This window comes from Tupaia chinensis, unplaced genomic scaffold (genome assembly GCF_000334495.1).
Source record: "Tupaia chinensis unplaced genomic scaffold, TupChi_1.0 Scaffold000574_1, whole genome shotgun sequence".
NCBI lineage: Eukaryota > Metazoa > Chordata > Mammalia > Scandentia > Tupaiidae > Tupaia > Tupaia belangeri.
In genome coordinates this window covers 2961532-2972937 of record NW_006160088.1, presented here as the reverse complement: position 1 = coordinate 2972937, position 11406 = coordinate 2961532, and the positions used below count along the sequence as shown (strand labels likewise).

Sequence of the window (11406 nt, the reverse complement as noted above, 5' to 3'; positions counted from 1 at the left end):
CCACCCCCCACCCCCCCCGATCCCCGATCCCAGGGTGGACCGTGGCCCGCGGGGCGATTCTTTAATGATCAGGCGAATGTGGGAAACACTGGCAAGGCCGAGGTGCGGTTTCTTTCCAAAGATGGCTCTGTGACAAACCTGCCCTACTGGTGTTCGGTTTCCAGCTACTCAGATACATTGGGCCTCGAGAAGAGACGTCCAGAGTTCCCCACGCCCCTCATTTCCAGGCTTGGACTTTAAAATCCAGCTGGGCAGCAGGTTCCTCGCACCTGCCCACGAGAGTGGCCTCCCAAGAAGGCTTTGAGGATAAAATATTAGAAAGACCCATTTATATTTTATCTTAAAAGTGTTAGAAGTTGGTGCTTGGGACCAGCAGTTAGCATAATCGCTATGTCGCTGGACTCCCATGTAGTCTAATGCGGTTCGAGTCCCGGACCCGGGGGCATAAACTCACGCCGGGCGCGTGTGCGTGCGTGCCCAAAATCCCGAGAGGAGAATGGAGGAGAAGAGAATGGAGGAGAAGGGATTGTGGCGTGGCCATCCCCCCCTGGGAGGGGATTTCTCGCTTTCTGTCTCTGTCTCTCTCTGTCTGTCTGGCGAGCGCACGCACCTTATAGCAAAAACCTCTCCAAAAAAAAAAAAAAAAAGTTGGGGCCAAGAGGGGGGCTTAGTGTTTAAGATGTTGGACTCCCACATGGCCAACCCCCGTTAGAGTCTTGGACCAGGTGACTTGAAATCCATGCTGAGCACCTGTGTGTACATGCCCCAAATGGCAAGAGGAGAATGGAGAAGGTATTGTGGTACGGAATTCCCCCCGGGGGGTGATTTCTCGCTTTCTCTCTCTCTATCTCTCTGGTGAGCGCACATGCCCTGTAACAAAAATCTCTCCAGAAAAAGAAGTGTGAAAAATTAAGCCTTACTATCTTTGGTTAGGGCTGCCATGACAAAGGTCACCAACTAGGTGGCTTAAGCGATTTGTTTTCTCTGAATTCTAGTGGCTGCAGGGCCAAGGTGTCCCCCAGTTTGGTTTCTTCTGAGGCTTCCCTTCTCGGCTTATAGGTGACCTCTTTTCTGTGTCTTCACGCGAACTTCCCTCTATATGCACACGTGTGTCATACCAGAGTAAGGCCCATCTTAGTGCCAAGGGCAGAGCAAAGGGCATTCGGCCGAAGGAGCTTGTGAGCGCAGCATGGCGCATGGCGTGGCCGCTGTGCAGTCGGCCTAGCTAAAGTGCATGGTGCCGTGGAAAGAGGGTGGGCCTGATCTGACAGCTGCAAGGAGCCTGCCAGAGGTTTTGGAAGGCCTGGTGGAAGGGGAAACGCTGCAAGTCAGTGTGGAAACGTAGCCGGGACCAGGGCGGGTAGGTAGGAGGTGTGGGGCTCCAGAAGCTTGGAGACCATCAGCGTGGGGGACGAGGGGGTGCACGGGTCTCCCAGGGCACTGGCTGGCTTGGGGAGCTGTGTGCCCCCTTCTGTGAGTGGAGCTGCAGGATGAGGAGCAGGTCTGGGAGGGTGTCTGGGAACACCTGTGCGGAGCATGCAAATAGATGCAAGTGTAGGGTTTTTTTTTTTTTTTTTTTCCCCACAACAAAATGAGCAGAAGGGGTGAGAGGCAGAAAGTGAGAAATCACCCCCCAGGGGGGATGGCCACGCTGCAGTCCCTTCTCCTCCATTCTCCTCTCGGGATTTTGGACGCGCACACACATGCCCAGCGTGTGTTTAAGCCACTGGGTTCGGGAATCGAACCACGGTCGACCATATGGGAGTTCAGCGACATAGCCATTATGCTAACTGCTGTTCCCCAAGTGTGGGCTTTTACCCTGCCTATGAAGGTTTCCAAGCTCAGAGGATGTGGAACACCTGGAGCCTCTTTGGCTGGCTATTTTCTCCCCACCTCTCTGGCTCATTAAGAGCACATACTGTTTTGGGACCAGCAGTTAGCGTAATGGCTATGTCGATACACTCCCACGTAGTCGATCGTGGTTCGAGTCCCGGCCCCGGTGGCTTAAACTCACGCCGGGCGCATGTGTGTGCATGCCCAAGATCCCAAGAGGAGAATGGAGGAAAAGGGACTGCGGTGTGGCCATCCCCCCCTGGGGGGGCTTGATTTCTCACTTTCTGTCTCTTTGTCTCTGTCTGTCTGGCGAGTGCATGTGCCCTATGGCAAAACCTCTCCAAAAAAAGCACACACTGTTTTATGGAAATAGTGACTCTGGGGTGGGGGCAGTGTGGCCCTTGCCCAAGATTTTGGAGCATGGATATCTTTATTGTCACACGCCAACATTCTAGCATGCCTGCCTTTTTTTTTTTAAAGAGGTTTTTTACCTTAGTGTGCATGTGCTCATGGGAGGGAGAGAGAGAGAGAGAGAAGGAAAGTGAGAAATCATCCCTTCTTCCAGGAGGATGACCATGCCACAATCCCTTCTCTTCCATTCTCCTTCTGGAATCTTGGGCACACACACACGTGTGCCCAGTGTGATTATTTTTAAAGAATTATTTTATTTAACTTTGTTTATTTTAAATTTGAACAGAAGAGGGGCAGTGAGAGACAGAGAACAAGTGAGAAAGCAAGCCACCAGGTCTGGGACTCAAACCATGGTCAGCCACATGGGAGCCTAGCACCCTTAACCACCATGCCACCTGCCAGCCCCCACAGCATGATTTTCAAGTCACCGGATCTAGGACTTGAACCACAGTCGGCTGTTTGGGAGTCCAGCAACGTAACTGCTACACCACCTGGTGGTCCCTGCCTGGCTTCTTTTGAGGGCTGATTCCTTGCACAGAAGAGAGGGGATGATGGCGATGACCTCCTTTGCTATCAAGAAATATTTTTACAAAATTCCAGATGGCAGCTCAGTAATGGGGGAATTGAGGGGGAAAAAAAGAGTTGAGCCCCGGAGGCCTCCTGTGTGGCTGCCACGCTGAGCTCTTGCACAGACAGCAAGCTGCCACTGCTAGCACCCACGGGGTGTGGGCGTGGACAGCCAGTCCACCTGCTGCTTGCCGGCCAGTGCTGCTTCCAGGGCCACCTTCCAGCTGCCCCAATCCCTGAGGGGGTGCGCAGGCCCAGTCCAGGCCGAGCTGGAGGGAGATGCCATCACTCTGCCCTGCCCTGCCCTGCTGTGGCCCAGAGTCAGTTCTCAGTCCTGCACCCTTTCTTGCCTGTCGTAGACACCTGCTCAACCCGCTGCTCCAAATGGGACTTGTCTCCACGCCTGTAGAATTTGGTTGCCCCGGATGGTCTTTCAGCACCTTCCAGCACCTTCCAGTCCTGGTCTGGTTTCTAAGCAAACTTCAGACAGTCTAGCCTCTTACCTAGGTTCCCTTCCATGGAAGACAGAGCTCAAAGAAAGAAATTGTTCTGTTTTAAAACAGGGCAGGAGCAAAGAACACGGGGATTCCCTTTGTCTGTGAGCAGGGCCTGGCGGTGGAGAGGGCAGGGTGGCCCCTACTGTTCACCCTCGGAACAGAGGAGAGGCTGCATCTTCCCCTAGGCGATTCCTCGACACAGCTTATACAACTTAGACGCAGTTCTGCTCCTGTTCTTTTCTCTTTTAAACTGTTGGTAGGTACGGGGGCTCACCAGGCAGAGAGAGACAGAGGGCAAGGGAGAAAGCACCCCTCCCAGTGGGGCATGATCCTGCCCTGTCCCTTCTTTATCCTATTGGGATTTGGGCACACACGCACACGTGCCTGGTGTGTTTCTTATCTACTGGGGCCAGGATTTGAACTGCAGTTGGCTGGCCACATGGGATCTGGCTCCCTTAACCACCAGGCCACAGGGCAGGCCCTAGATGTATATTTGAAGGAGTAGCACCCACCTCAGTCAGCTGTCCTTGTCCGGGGAGGAAGGGACCGTGCAGCACAGTGACAAGTGTGGCACCCACTAAAGCTCTCGGTTTGCACAGTGGCCGTGGTGAGCTGAGTGTTTGAAAAGCCCCTTGTACAGGCCAAGCACAGGGGAGTGAGTTGGGGCTGTCACCTTATGCTCCCTGATTTCCGGGGTCTCTAGCCTCTCCCTTTTCCTAATACGAAACTAATGACCAAGTGGCCCAGCACTGGACTTGTCCTGGGAGCTGGGGGACTGCAGGGGTGGCGCTATGGAGGGGTGTGCAGGGACAGCAGAGACACTCCGTCACAGAACGGTGCCATGTGCTCCTGCCACAGTCCAGGCCTACCCTCATGACCTGGGCTCCTCAGGACCCTTTTTCTTATTTTTTTGCTAGAGGGCATAAGCATTTGCCAGAGAGAAAGACAACACACCCCTCAGTGGGGTGTGGCCACGCTGCGGTCCCATCACCTCCATTTCTCCATCCTGTCGGGATTTGGGGGCTGCTAGAGCCAGAACTTGAACTGTGGCCGGCCATGTGGGATTGGTTCTCCTAACCACTAGGCCATGGGGCTGGCACAAGACTCTTCTGTTTTGAAACAAAACTGAAAAGCTCAAGTCATTTTACTTATATATATATTTTTGTGTGTATACGCACGCGTGCACACACACACACTATATGTATAAAGTCATGACTCATTTTACATAGAAAAACACATCATGGGGGCTGACAGAGGAGAGGTGGTTAAGGGTGCTGGACTCCCACATGGCCGACTGTGGTTTGAATCCCAGACCTGGCGGCTTGCTTTCTCACTTTCTCTCTCTCTCTCTCTCTCTCTGTGTCCCTTTCTGTTCAAATTAATAAATAACGTTGGATAAAATAATTCTTTGGGGAAAAAAAGAAAGAGAGAGAGAGAGAGAGAGAGAGAGAGAGAGAGAGAGAGAAGGAAGCACACCTTCCCGGGATCTGGTCATGCCACAACCTCACAACCTCCTTTCTCCAGCCTCCCGGCCCGCAGGATTTTGGATAATCACGTGTACCTGGCATGCTTTGCACTGCCGGAGCCAGGGGTCTGAACCTGGGGTCGGCCGTGTGGCTTCCACGCTGCTGTTCGGTACGATGCTGACTGTGCCCTGGCCGAGGCCCTGTTGCGGCCTGGCAGTGCTCCCTCCTACCCACCTGCCATGGCCCCTGTTGGAAGCTCCCACAGGCGCCTGCATTTGTGCCCAGGGTTGGCCTTGCTGATGCGAGCATTTCTGATTACTCACTGGGCTGTTGATTGGGGCGCCAGCTGCGTGGTTGGCTGGTTTGTCAGGTGTTAATTTGGCCCCTGCCGACTGCTGGCTGGAGGAGAGCCGGGCTGACCAAAGCCCCACCTGGCTCCAGGTCAGGGTGTGTTTGGGGGTGAGGGCCAGTTGGTAGGAAAACAGCCTGAGGCAGGCGGGGAGGCAAGAACTGTCAGACAACTTGGCACTTGTCTGATTTCAGGCCAGCTTGCCCTCCCTCCAGCCTATAGCGATCAGTTGGCAGCTTTGTTAGGGACAGTTAACCCCGTGTCTGCTGTGGGAGGTGTGGAGTCTGGTGCCCATTCAGTCCTCAAGATCTGTCCCCCTCTCTGGGCCTCTGAGTCCTCTGAACTGAGGCGTCAGTGGATGTTCTGTCGCCTCTGTTCAGCTGTAGTCTGCCATCATTAACCAGCTGGAGTTGGCTTTTCTTGGGCGCACGCCTCCCACCCCCCCACACACACCCGTAGGGCCCGTTCCCAGCCTTTCTTGCATGCCCCGTCTACCTGGCTGTGCACCAAGGACCTGGCAGAGGCTAAGCGCTGGGATAGCGGATCTATTCACACAACGTGACGGGCATTCTGAGGGTCACAGCAAGCCCCTGGGATTGCTCCGTCCAAACCTCCCGCCAGCCATTCCGGCACCTGCCGGGGCCTGAGTGCTTTGCTCTCCTGGTGCTGAGAGTTTGGCATTCTTTCTGCAGGTGGGAGCAGCCATCACACGGGAGCCCAGGCTGGCGTGGCCTGCCCTGCACTGATAGCGGAAGTAAATGCAGCGCCAGCTCGAGCTGCCCTGGACACTTATGAGCTCACAGCCTATTCCTTGGAGCCTCTGGGGAACTGAGTTCTAGTCATCAGGACAGGCAGGGGGCTGCTTGGAATTGGGGGACGCCTTAGCCCCAAGGTCTCTGCAGCTCTTGGCTATTCAGGTGGGCTTGGAATCAGGCCTGTCCTGAAGGAAGGGGCAGACAGGTTTTAGTCATGTCCCTTGGGGTGCTGCCCCGTGTCTTAATGATGCTTCATGAGTGTGTCATGTCCTGGGCCAGGGTTGGGCAATAAGGACAGAGTGAGCCTCCTTTCCTCCAACGCCACTCAGGGATCTCAGGCATCTGTGTTCACGCTGGGACTCAGCACACATTTATCGCGGGCTTGCGACACTGTCAGACTGGATGCCGTGGGCTGGGCCACAGACACAGTGGCACGCGGTCCCCTCCCTAGGGGAGCCCTGAGCTAGGCAGAGATTCAGACCTGCAGCAGCAGCTTTTCTGATATGGCTGTTCCTTCCCAGGGGGCAGCAGAGCAGGCATGGGGAGGGGACGTGGCTCAGAGAGCCTTTTTTAAAAGTTATTTTTAAAGTTTTTTTCTTTTTTGCGAATGATTGTTTTATTTAACTTTATTTCAATTTGACCAGAGAGGGATAGAGTGAAAGAGAGAGAGAGAAAGCAAGCCGCCAGGTCCAGGACTCGAGCCGCAGTCGGCTGTGTGGAAGTCCAGTGCCCTTATCCACCACGCTGCCTGCCTGCTCCAAATTTCTTTCATGGTGCAGTGGGGGAGACCCTGAGGCTCATCCGCGCCCCAGCCAGCGGGGTCATGGCACGCAGGCACACTCAGCAAGGTTGGGTCTCGTGTGGCCCAGCTCCCCAGCTGCCTGCACCACCCGCCTGGGCCTCAGCACCCTGCTTGGAGGAAGAGGCACTGTGGCCGAGAGTGGGCCTCTGGGCCTAGAGTTTTCCATAGGTTTGGCCAGTTGAGCTCTGCGTCGCATCTTGGGTAAGCGGATTCTGGGACAGCAACTTCAGATAGCTGAACTCAGGCAGGCCTCTCACGGCTTCCCACGCAAGGGGCCGCCTCGCTCTCACAGGAGTGTCCAGGACAACTTTTGTCTGCAAGCCCGCTGGTTGAGGGCTGAGCAATATGGAGGCCAGGTGGTGGGTAAGGACAACCCAGGCGAGGACACCCCTGTGCTCCCGTCCTGGTGCAGCCCCTCTCCAGGGGGCAGGAAGGGTAGAGAGGTGATGACTGGCCTCCGCTGACTCCGGACCCAGATCCTCAGCAGCAGGCAGGACGACACTTCTGTGCAAATGTCCCTAGTGATCTTGGCTGAAGCCCTGAGAGGTCCCAGCTGCCTCCGACCACCTGTGAGGGCCACCACCCAGCTGCACAGGAGCTGCAACCTGGGACCTGGCCTTCCTTGCCTCCCCCTCCCACCTTCCATCCAGAAGTCCTCCTTCCGGCAGTGTCCCAGGGATTTGCAACTCTGGGACCTCGACCTTAGGGGACCCGAGTATTCCAATGTGCTTGAGGTGTCACTTCCTTTTTCCTCCTCTTCTACTGCGAATTCTGGGAGGGATTTAACACACCTCTGCCCCTTTTCCTTGCCCTGTGTTTCTAAGCTAAGACTGAGCTTACCCCTCAGGCCACACAGGGACTTGGCCAGGCCCTGGAAGCCCTGTCCGTGTGTGGGGGTGCTCCTGCCCAGGAAGCCCCGGCCAGTGGGCCACAAGCCCTTAGTGCTCAGAGCGCCCAGAGAGAAAGGCCAAGAATTTCTTCAAGCCACAGAATGCTTGAGAATCACCCACAGCATTCCTCTGCCTGTGTTGTATTTACTTGTTTTTAGCGTAACTGATTCTAAACTGGTTAAAAATGTAGTTTTTCTGGTTATAAAGGTAAACATAAACCCGTTGTAGAATGTTTGGGAATGACCTAAAAGTCAATATTAGAATAAACACCTACAGTCTCTCCACCCAGAGGCCCACTGCTGTGTTGAGTGTACTTTATTACAATAGAAAGCGTGTGAGAACAGTTCTCAGGGAACCGTGGGCCAGCTGGGCCCCACATGGCCACACTTGCCGTTTGAGTCCCACAACTGGCAGCCTGAGAAACACGCCAGGTGCGTGTGCGTGTGCGCCCCAAATCCCCAGAGAAGGACTGGAGAAGGAATCGTGGCGTGCCCGCCTTTCACGCAAGGTGTTTTCTTCTCTCTCTGCCTCTCTGGAAAAATGGAGCATATGTACCCTCTGACAAGTAACACAACCTGGTTTCCTTTTTTTTTCTTCCTCCTTTTTTATGTTCTTTTTTTTATTTTTTATTTTTTCTGCTATAGGGCATGTGCACTTGCCAGAAAGACAGAGAGACAGAGACAGAAAGCGAGAAATCACCCCCTGGTGGGATGGCCACGCCGCAATCCCTTCTCCTCCATTCTCCACTCGGGATCTTGGGCACGCATGCACACGCGCCCGGTGTGAGTTTAAGCCACCGGGTCCGGGACTTGAACCGCAGTCGACGACATGGGAGTCCAGTGACATAGCCATTACGCTAACTGCTGGTCCCCTTTTTTATGTTCTTAACATCATATTCCAAACATTCTCCAAAAACACTTAAGGACTGTGATACCCTTCATGCGGAAATGTCACAAGTTGCTTAACCATTTCTCTAAGGTGGGTTGTGTCGGTGGTTTCTGTCGTCCCTGCTCGTGTGACTAGCCGAGGTGTCTTCCTATGTCTGGAACTTCTCCCTCTGGTCTGCCAGGCTGGACGCCATGACTTCAAGGCCACATGCAGGCCCCCTCTCGGACCCTCTCCTCGGGCTCCCGCAGCACCTGGTCACCGCTCTGCCTCTGCTTCTCGTACTGTGTGGCACCTGCTCGTCTTTCTGCTCGACTCTTCCTCCAGACTGAGTGTCCCTTGCAGTGAGGTGTGCTTCCTGTACGCTCCGCAGCCCCAGCTCCTCAGCCCAGTGCATGGAATGTGGGACATGCGCAGTAAGAACGTGGAGTGAATGCCACCGCAAATATCTTCCCTGTGAGTCTTAGTCACGTTCCTCAGTGTCTTTAGTACAGATTGCTAGAAGTTAAGCAGAGCTATCAAGACTTAAGAATGTTTAAAATAATTATTTAACTTTATTCATTATCATTATTATTGTAATTTGATCAGGGAGAGACAGAGCGAGAAACAGAGAGGGAGACAGGGAAAGGGAGAAAGTGAGCTGCCAGGTCTGGGACTCAAACCGTGGTCAGTCATGTGGGAGTCCAGCACCTGAACCATCATGTCACCTGCTGGCCCCAAGGCTTATAAATGTTTTAAAGACACTTGCTGTGAGTATTATTTTTTCTGAACCTTTCCTAGTTTGGTAAGTAGAAGGACCAGGTTTAACCTCTGGGCATTACCAAACCTAACTGTGTCATTGAACTTTCCTGCAACTTATCATTATCACCCAGATCCCCCTTTGGGGACAGGTGATGGCACTTGATAATACAAAGGGACCTACATAGAAGAGTCCCAGGACCTCCCTGTGCGTGCATGTGCCCCTGACCCAGGCCAGCTGAGGCTTGGGTGGGTCATGGCAGGGGTCCCTGCTGGTGGTGTCTGTCTCTCTTTCTCTCTGTCTCATGGAGGACACGGATAGGTGAACTTAAAAGAAGAAAATAAAAGACCAGCTGGCGGTGTGGTGGTTAAAGCGGTTGAATCCCACATCGCGACTGCGGCTCACTGAGTGCATGTGTGCGTGTACCCTGCGGGGGAGGGATTTCTCTCTCTCTCTCCAGCATGTGCTTTCTGCCCAAGACACTCTATACCAAAACTTTTTTTTTATTTACATTTTAAATACATTCAATCACATTATTTAGCTTACAAGGTGATCATTTCAGTATATGAACATTTCTCCCTGGTCGAGTTGATCAAAATATAACAACACTCCCTCCCTGTCTCAACAATGCTGTCTTCGTATCCCTCCTCCAGATATCCTTCCCCAGGCCCCGCTCCTCCACACACACCACACCTGGCATTCACACCCATCTCTTGTGTTCGTACATCCTTTAGCCTGTCCGTTTCAGTCATAGAGTGCGGACACTCGGTATATATTAAGTGGGGACATACCATGTCTCTCCTTCATAGCCTGGCTTGCTTCGCTCAGCAGTAAATCTTCCATATTCTTCCACTTTCTGTCAAAAGCCAGGGTTTTGTTGTTCTTAATGGCTGAATAGTATTCCATAGAGAATATGTGCCACGGTTTTTCAATCCATTCAGCAAAAATCTATACCAAAACTTAAAACAAACAACACACAGAAAACTGCTCAAGGCCGTCATCCCCTGCATTGGAGCCCTGCGCCCTTATTCCTTAGTGCTCGTGTCCTCGTCCCTGATGCTGCCTCTGCTTCCCCTGTGCAGGCTGTCCTCTGCTGGGTCCGGCTCATGTAGGCCAGTTTGAAGCCTGGGGTGGAGTGAAGGAGCCTGGGGATTAGAGAACAGTGCTGGGCAGAATTCCAAGTCGGCAGTTCCATTATTTCTTTTAAAGCACTTTTACCAGGGTGAGTTAAAGCAGAAGAGCGGATGTAAAAGCGATTTTCAGGCTAAATGTTTGTCTCCAGAGAACAGAGATGGAAAAGGACAGAAGACTGTATCAGGGAAAAGTGAGTGAAATTGAGCCCCTTTCCTGGTAAAGCAGGAACTGCTGGCGACACCCCAAGCTGTGGCCTGGCTCAGGAAGATGGAGGCCAGCCTGAAGTCAGTGTGGCCTTCTCCAGGGCATCCCTAGCACACCCTGCGTGAGTGGGTCTCCTTTCGTCTGAGCATCAGACATGATGGGGTGTCAGCGACATCAGTTTGAGTCAGCGTGTGCGTGTGCGTGTGTGAGAATGCACTTCGGAGCAGAAAGAGCCATGAGGCTTTTTTTTTTTTTTTTTGGAGAGATTTTCACTGTAGGGCGTGTGCGCTCGCCAGACAGACAGAGAGAGACATAGAGACAGAAAGCGAGAAATCACCCCTCAGGGGGGATGGTCACGCCGCAATCCCTTCTCCTCCATTCTCCTCTCGGGATCTTGGGCATGCACGCACACGCGCCCAGCATGAGTTTTAAGCCACCGGGTCCGGGACACGAACCGCAGTCGACTACGTGGGAGTCCAGCGACATAGCCATTACGCTAACTGCTGGTTCCCGAGCCATGAGGCTTTTTTAGGAAAGAAGGGAGGTGTGCTCCAGTGGATGTGTCTGTCCTGTCCAGGTCTGTGCACGTGCATGTCCGTGTGTGTGTCCACGTGCCCCTCTGCATCTCTGTCTCCGTACACAGCTGCTCCCATCCTGGAGGTGCTACATCCCTGAGAGGCAGGGGCAGAACCACCCAGTGACCCAGAGGTCCTTTAAGTGAGGCCCCACCCAGTGCCTCCTGAGAGGGCCTGGTGCCCAGAGCTGCTGTCAGGGCTCCCACTCCAGCCCCGGCCCTGTCTGCGTGGCCCCACGGAGGCCTCAGCACTGGGGTTACGGCCATCACTCTGACTCTGCTTTCTTATGGCTGTGGGAT

General features: G+C 53.7%; 1 protein-coding gene across 1 annotated transcript in view; it reads left to right on the top strand.

Moving 5' to 3' along the window:
• The window catches only part of ESYT3 (extended synaptotagmin 3), a 59126-nt gene that overhangs the window by 1028 nt on the left and 46692 nt on the right, over positions 1 to 11406 (top strand).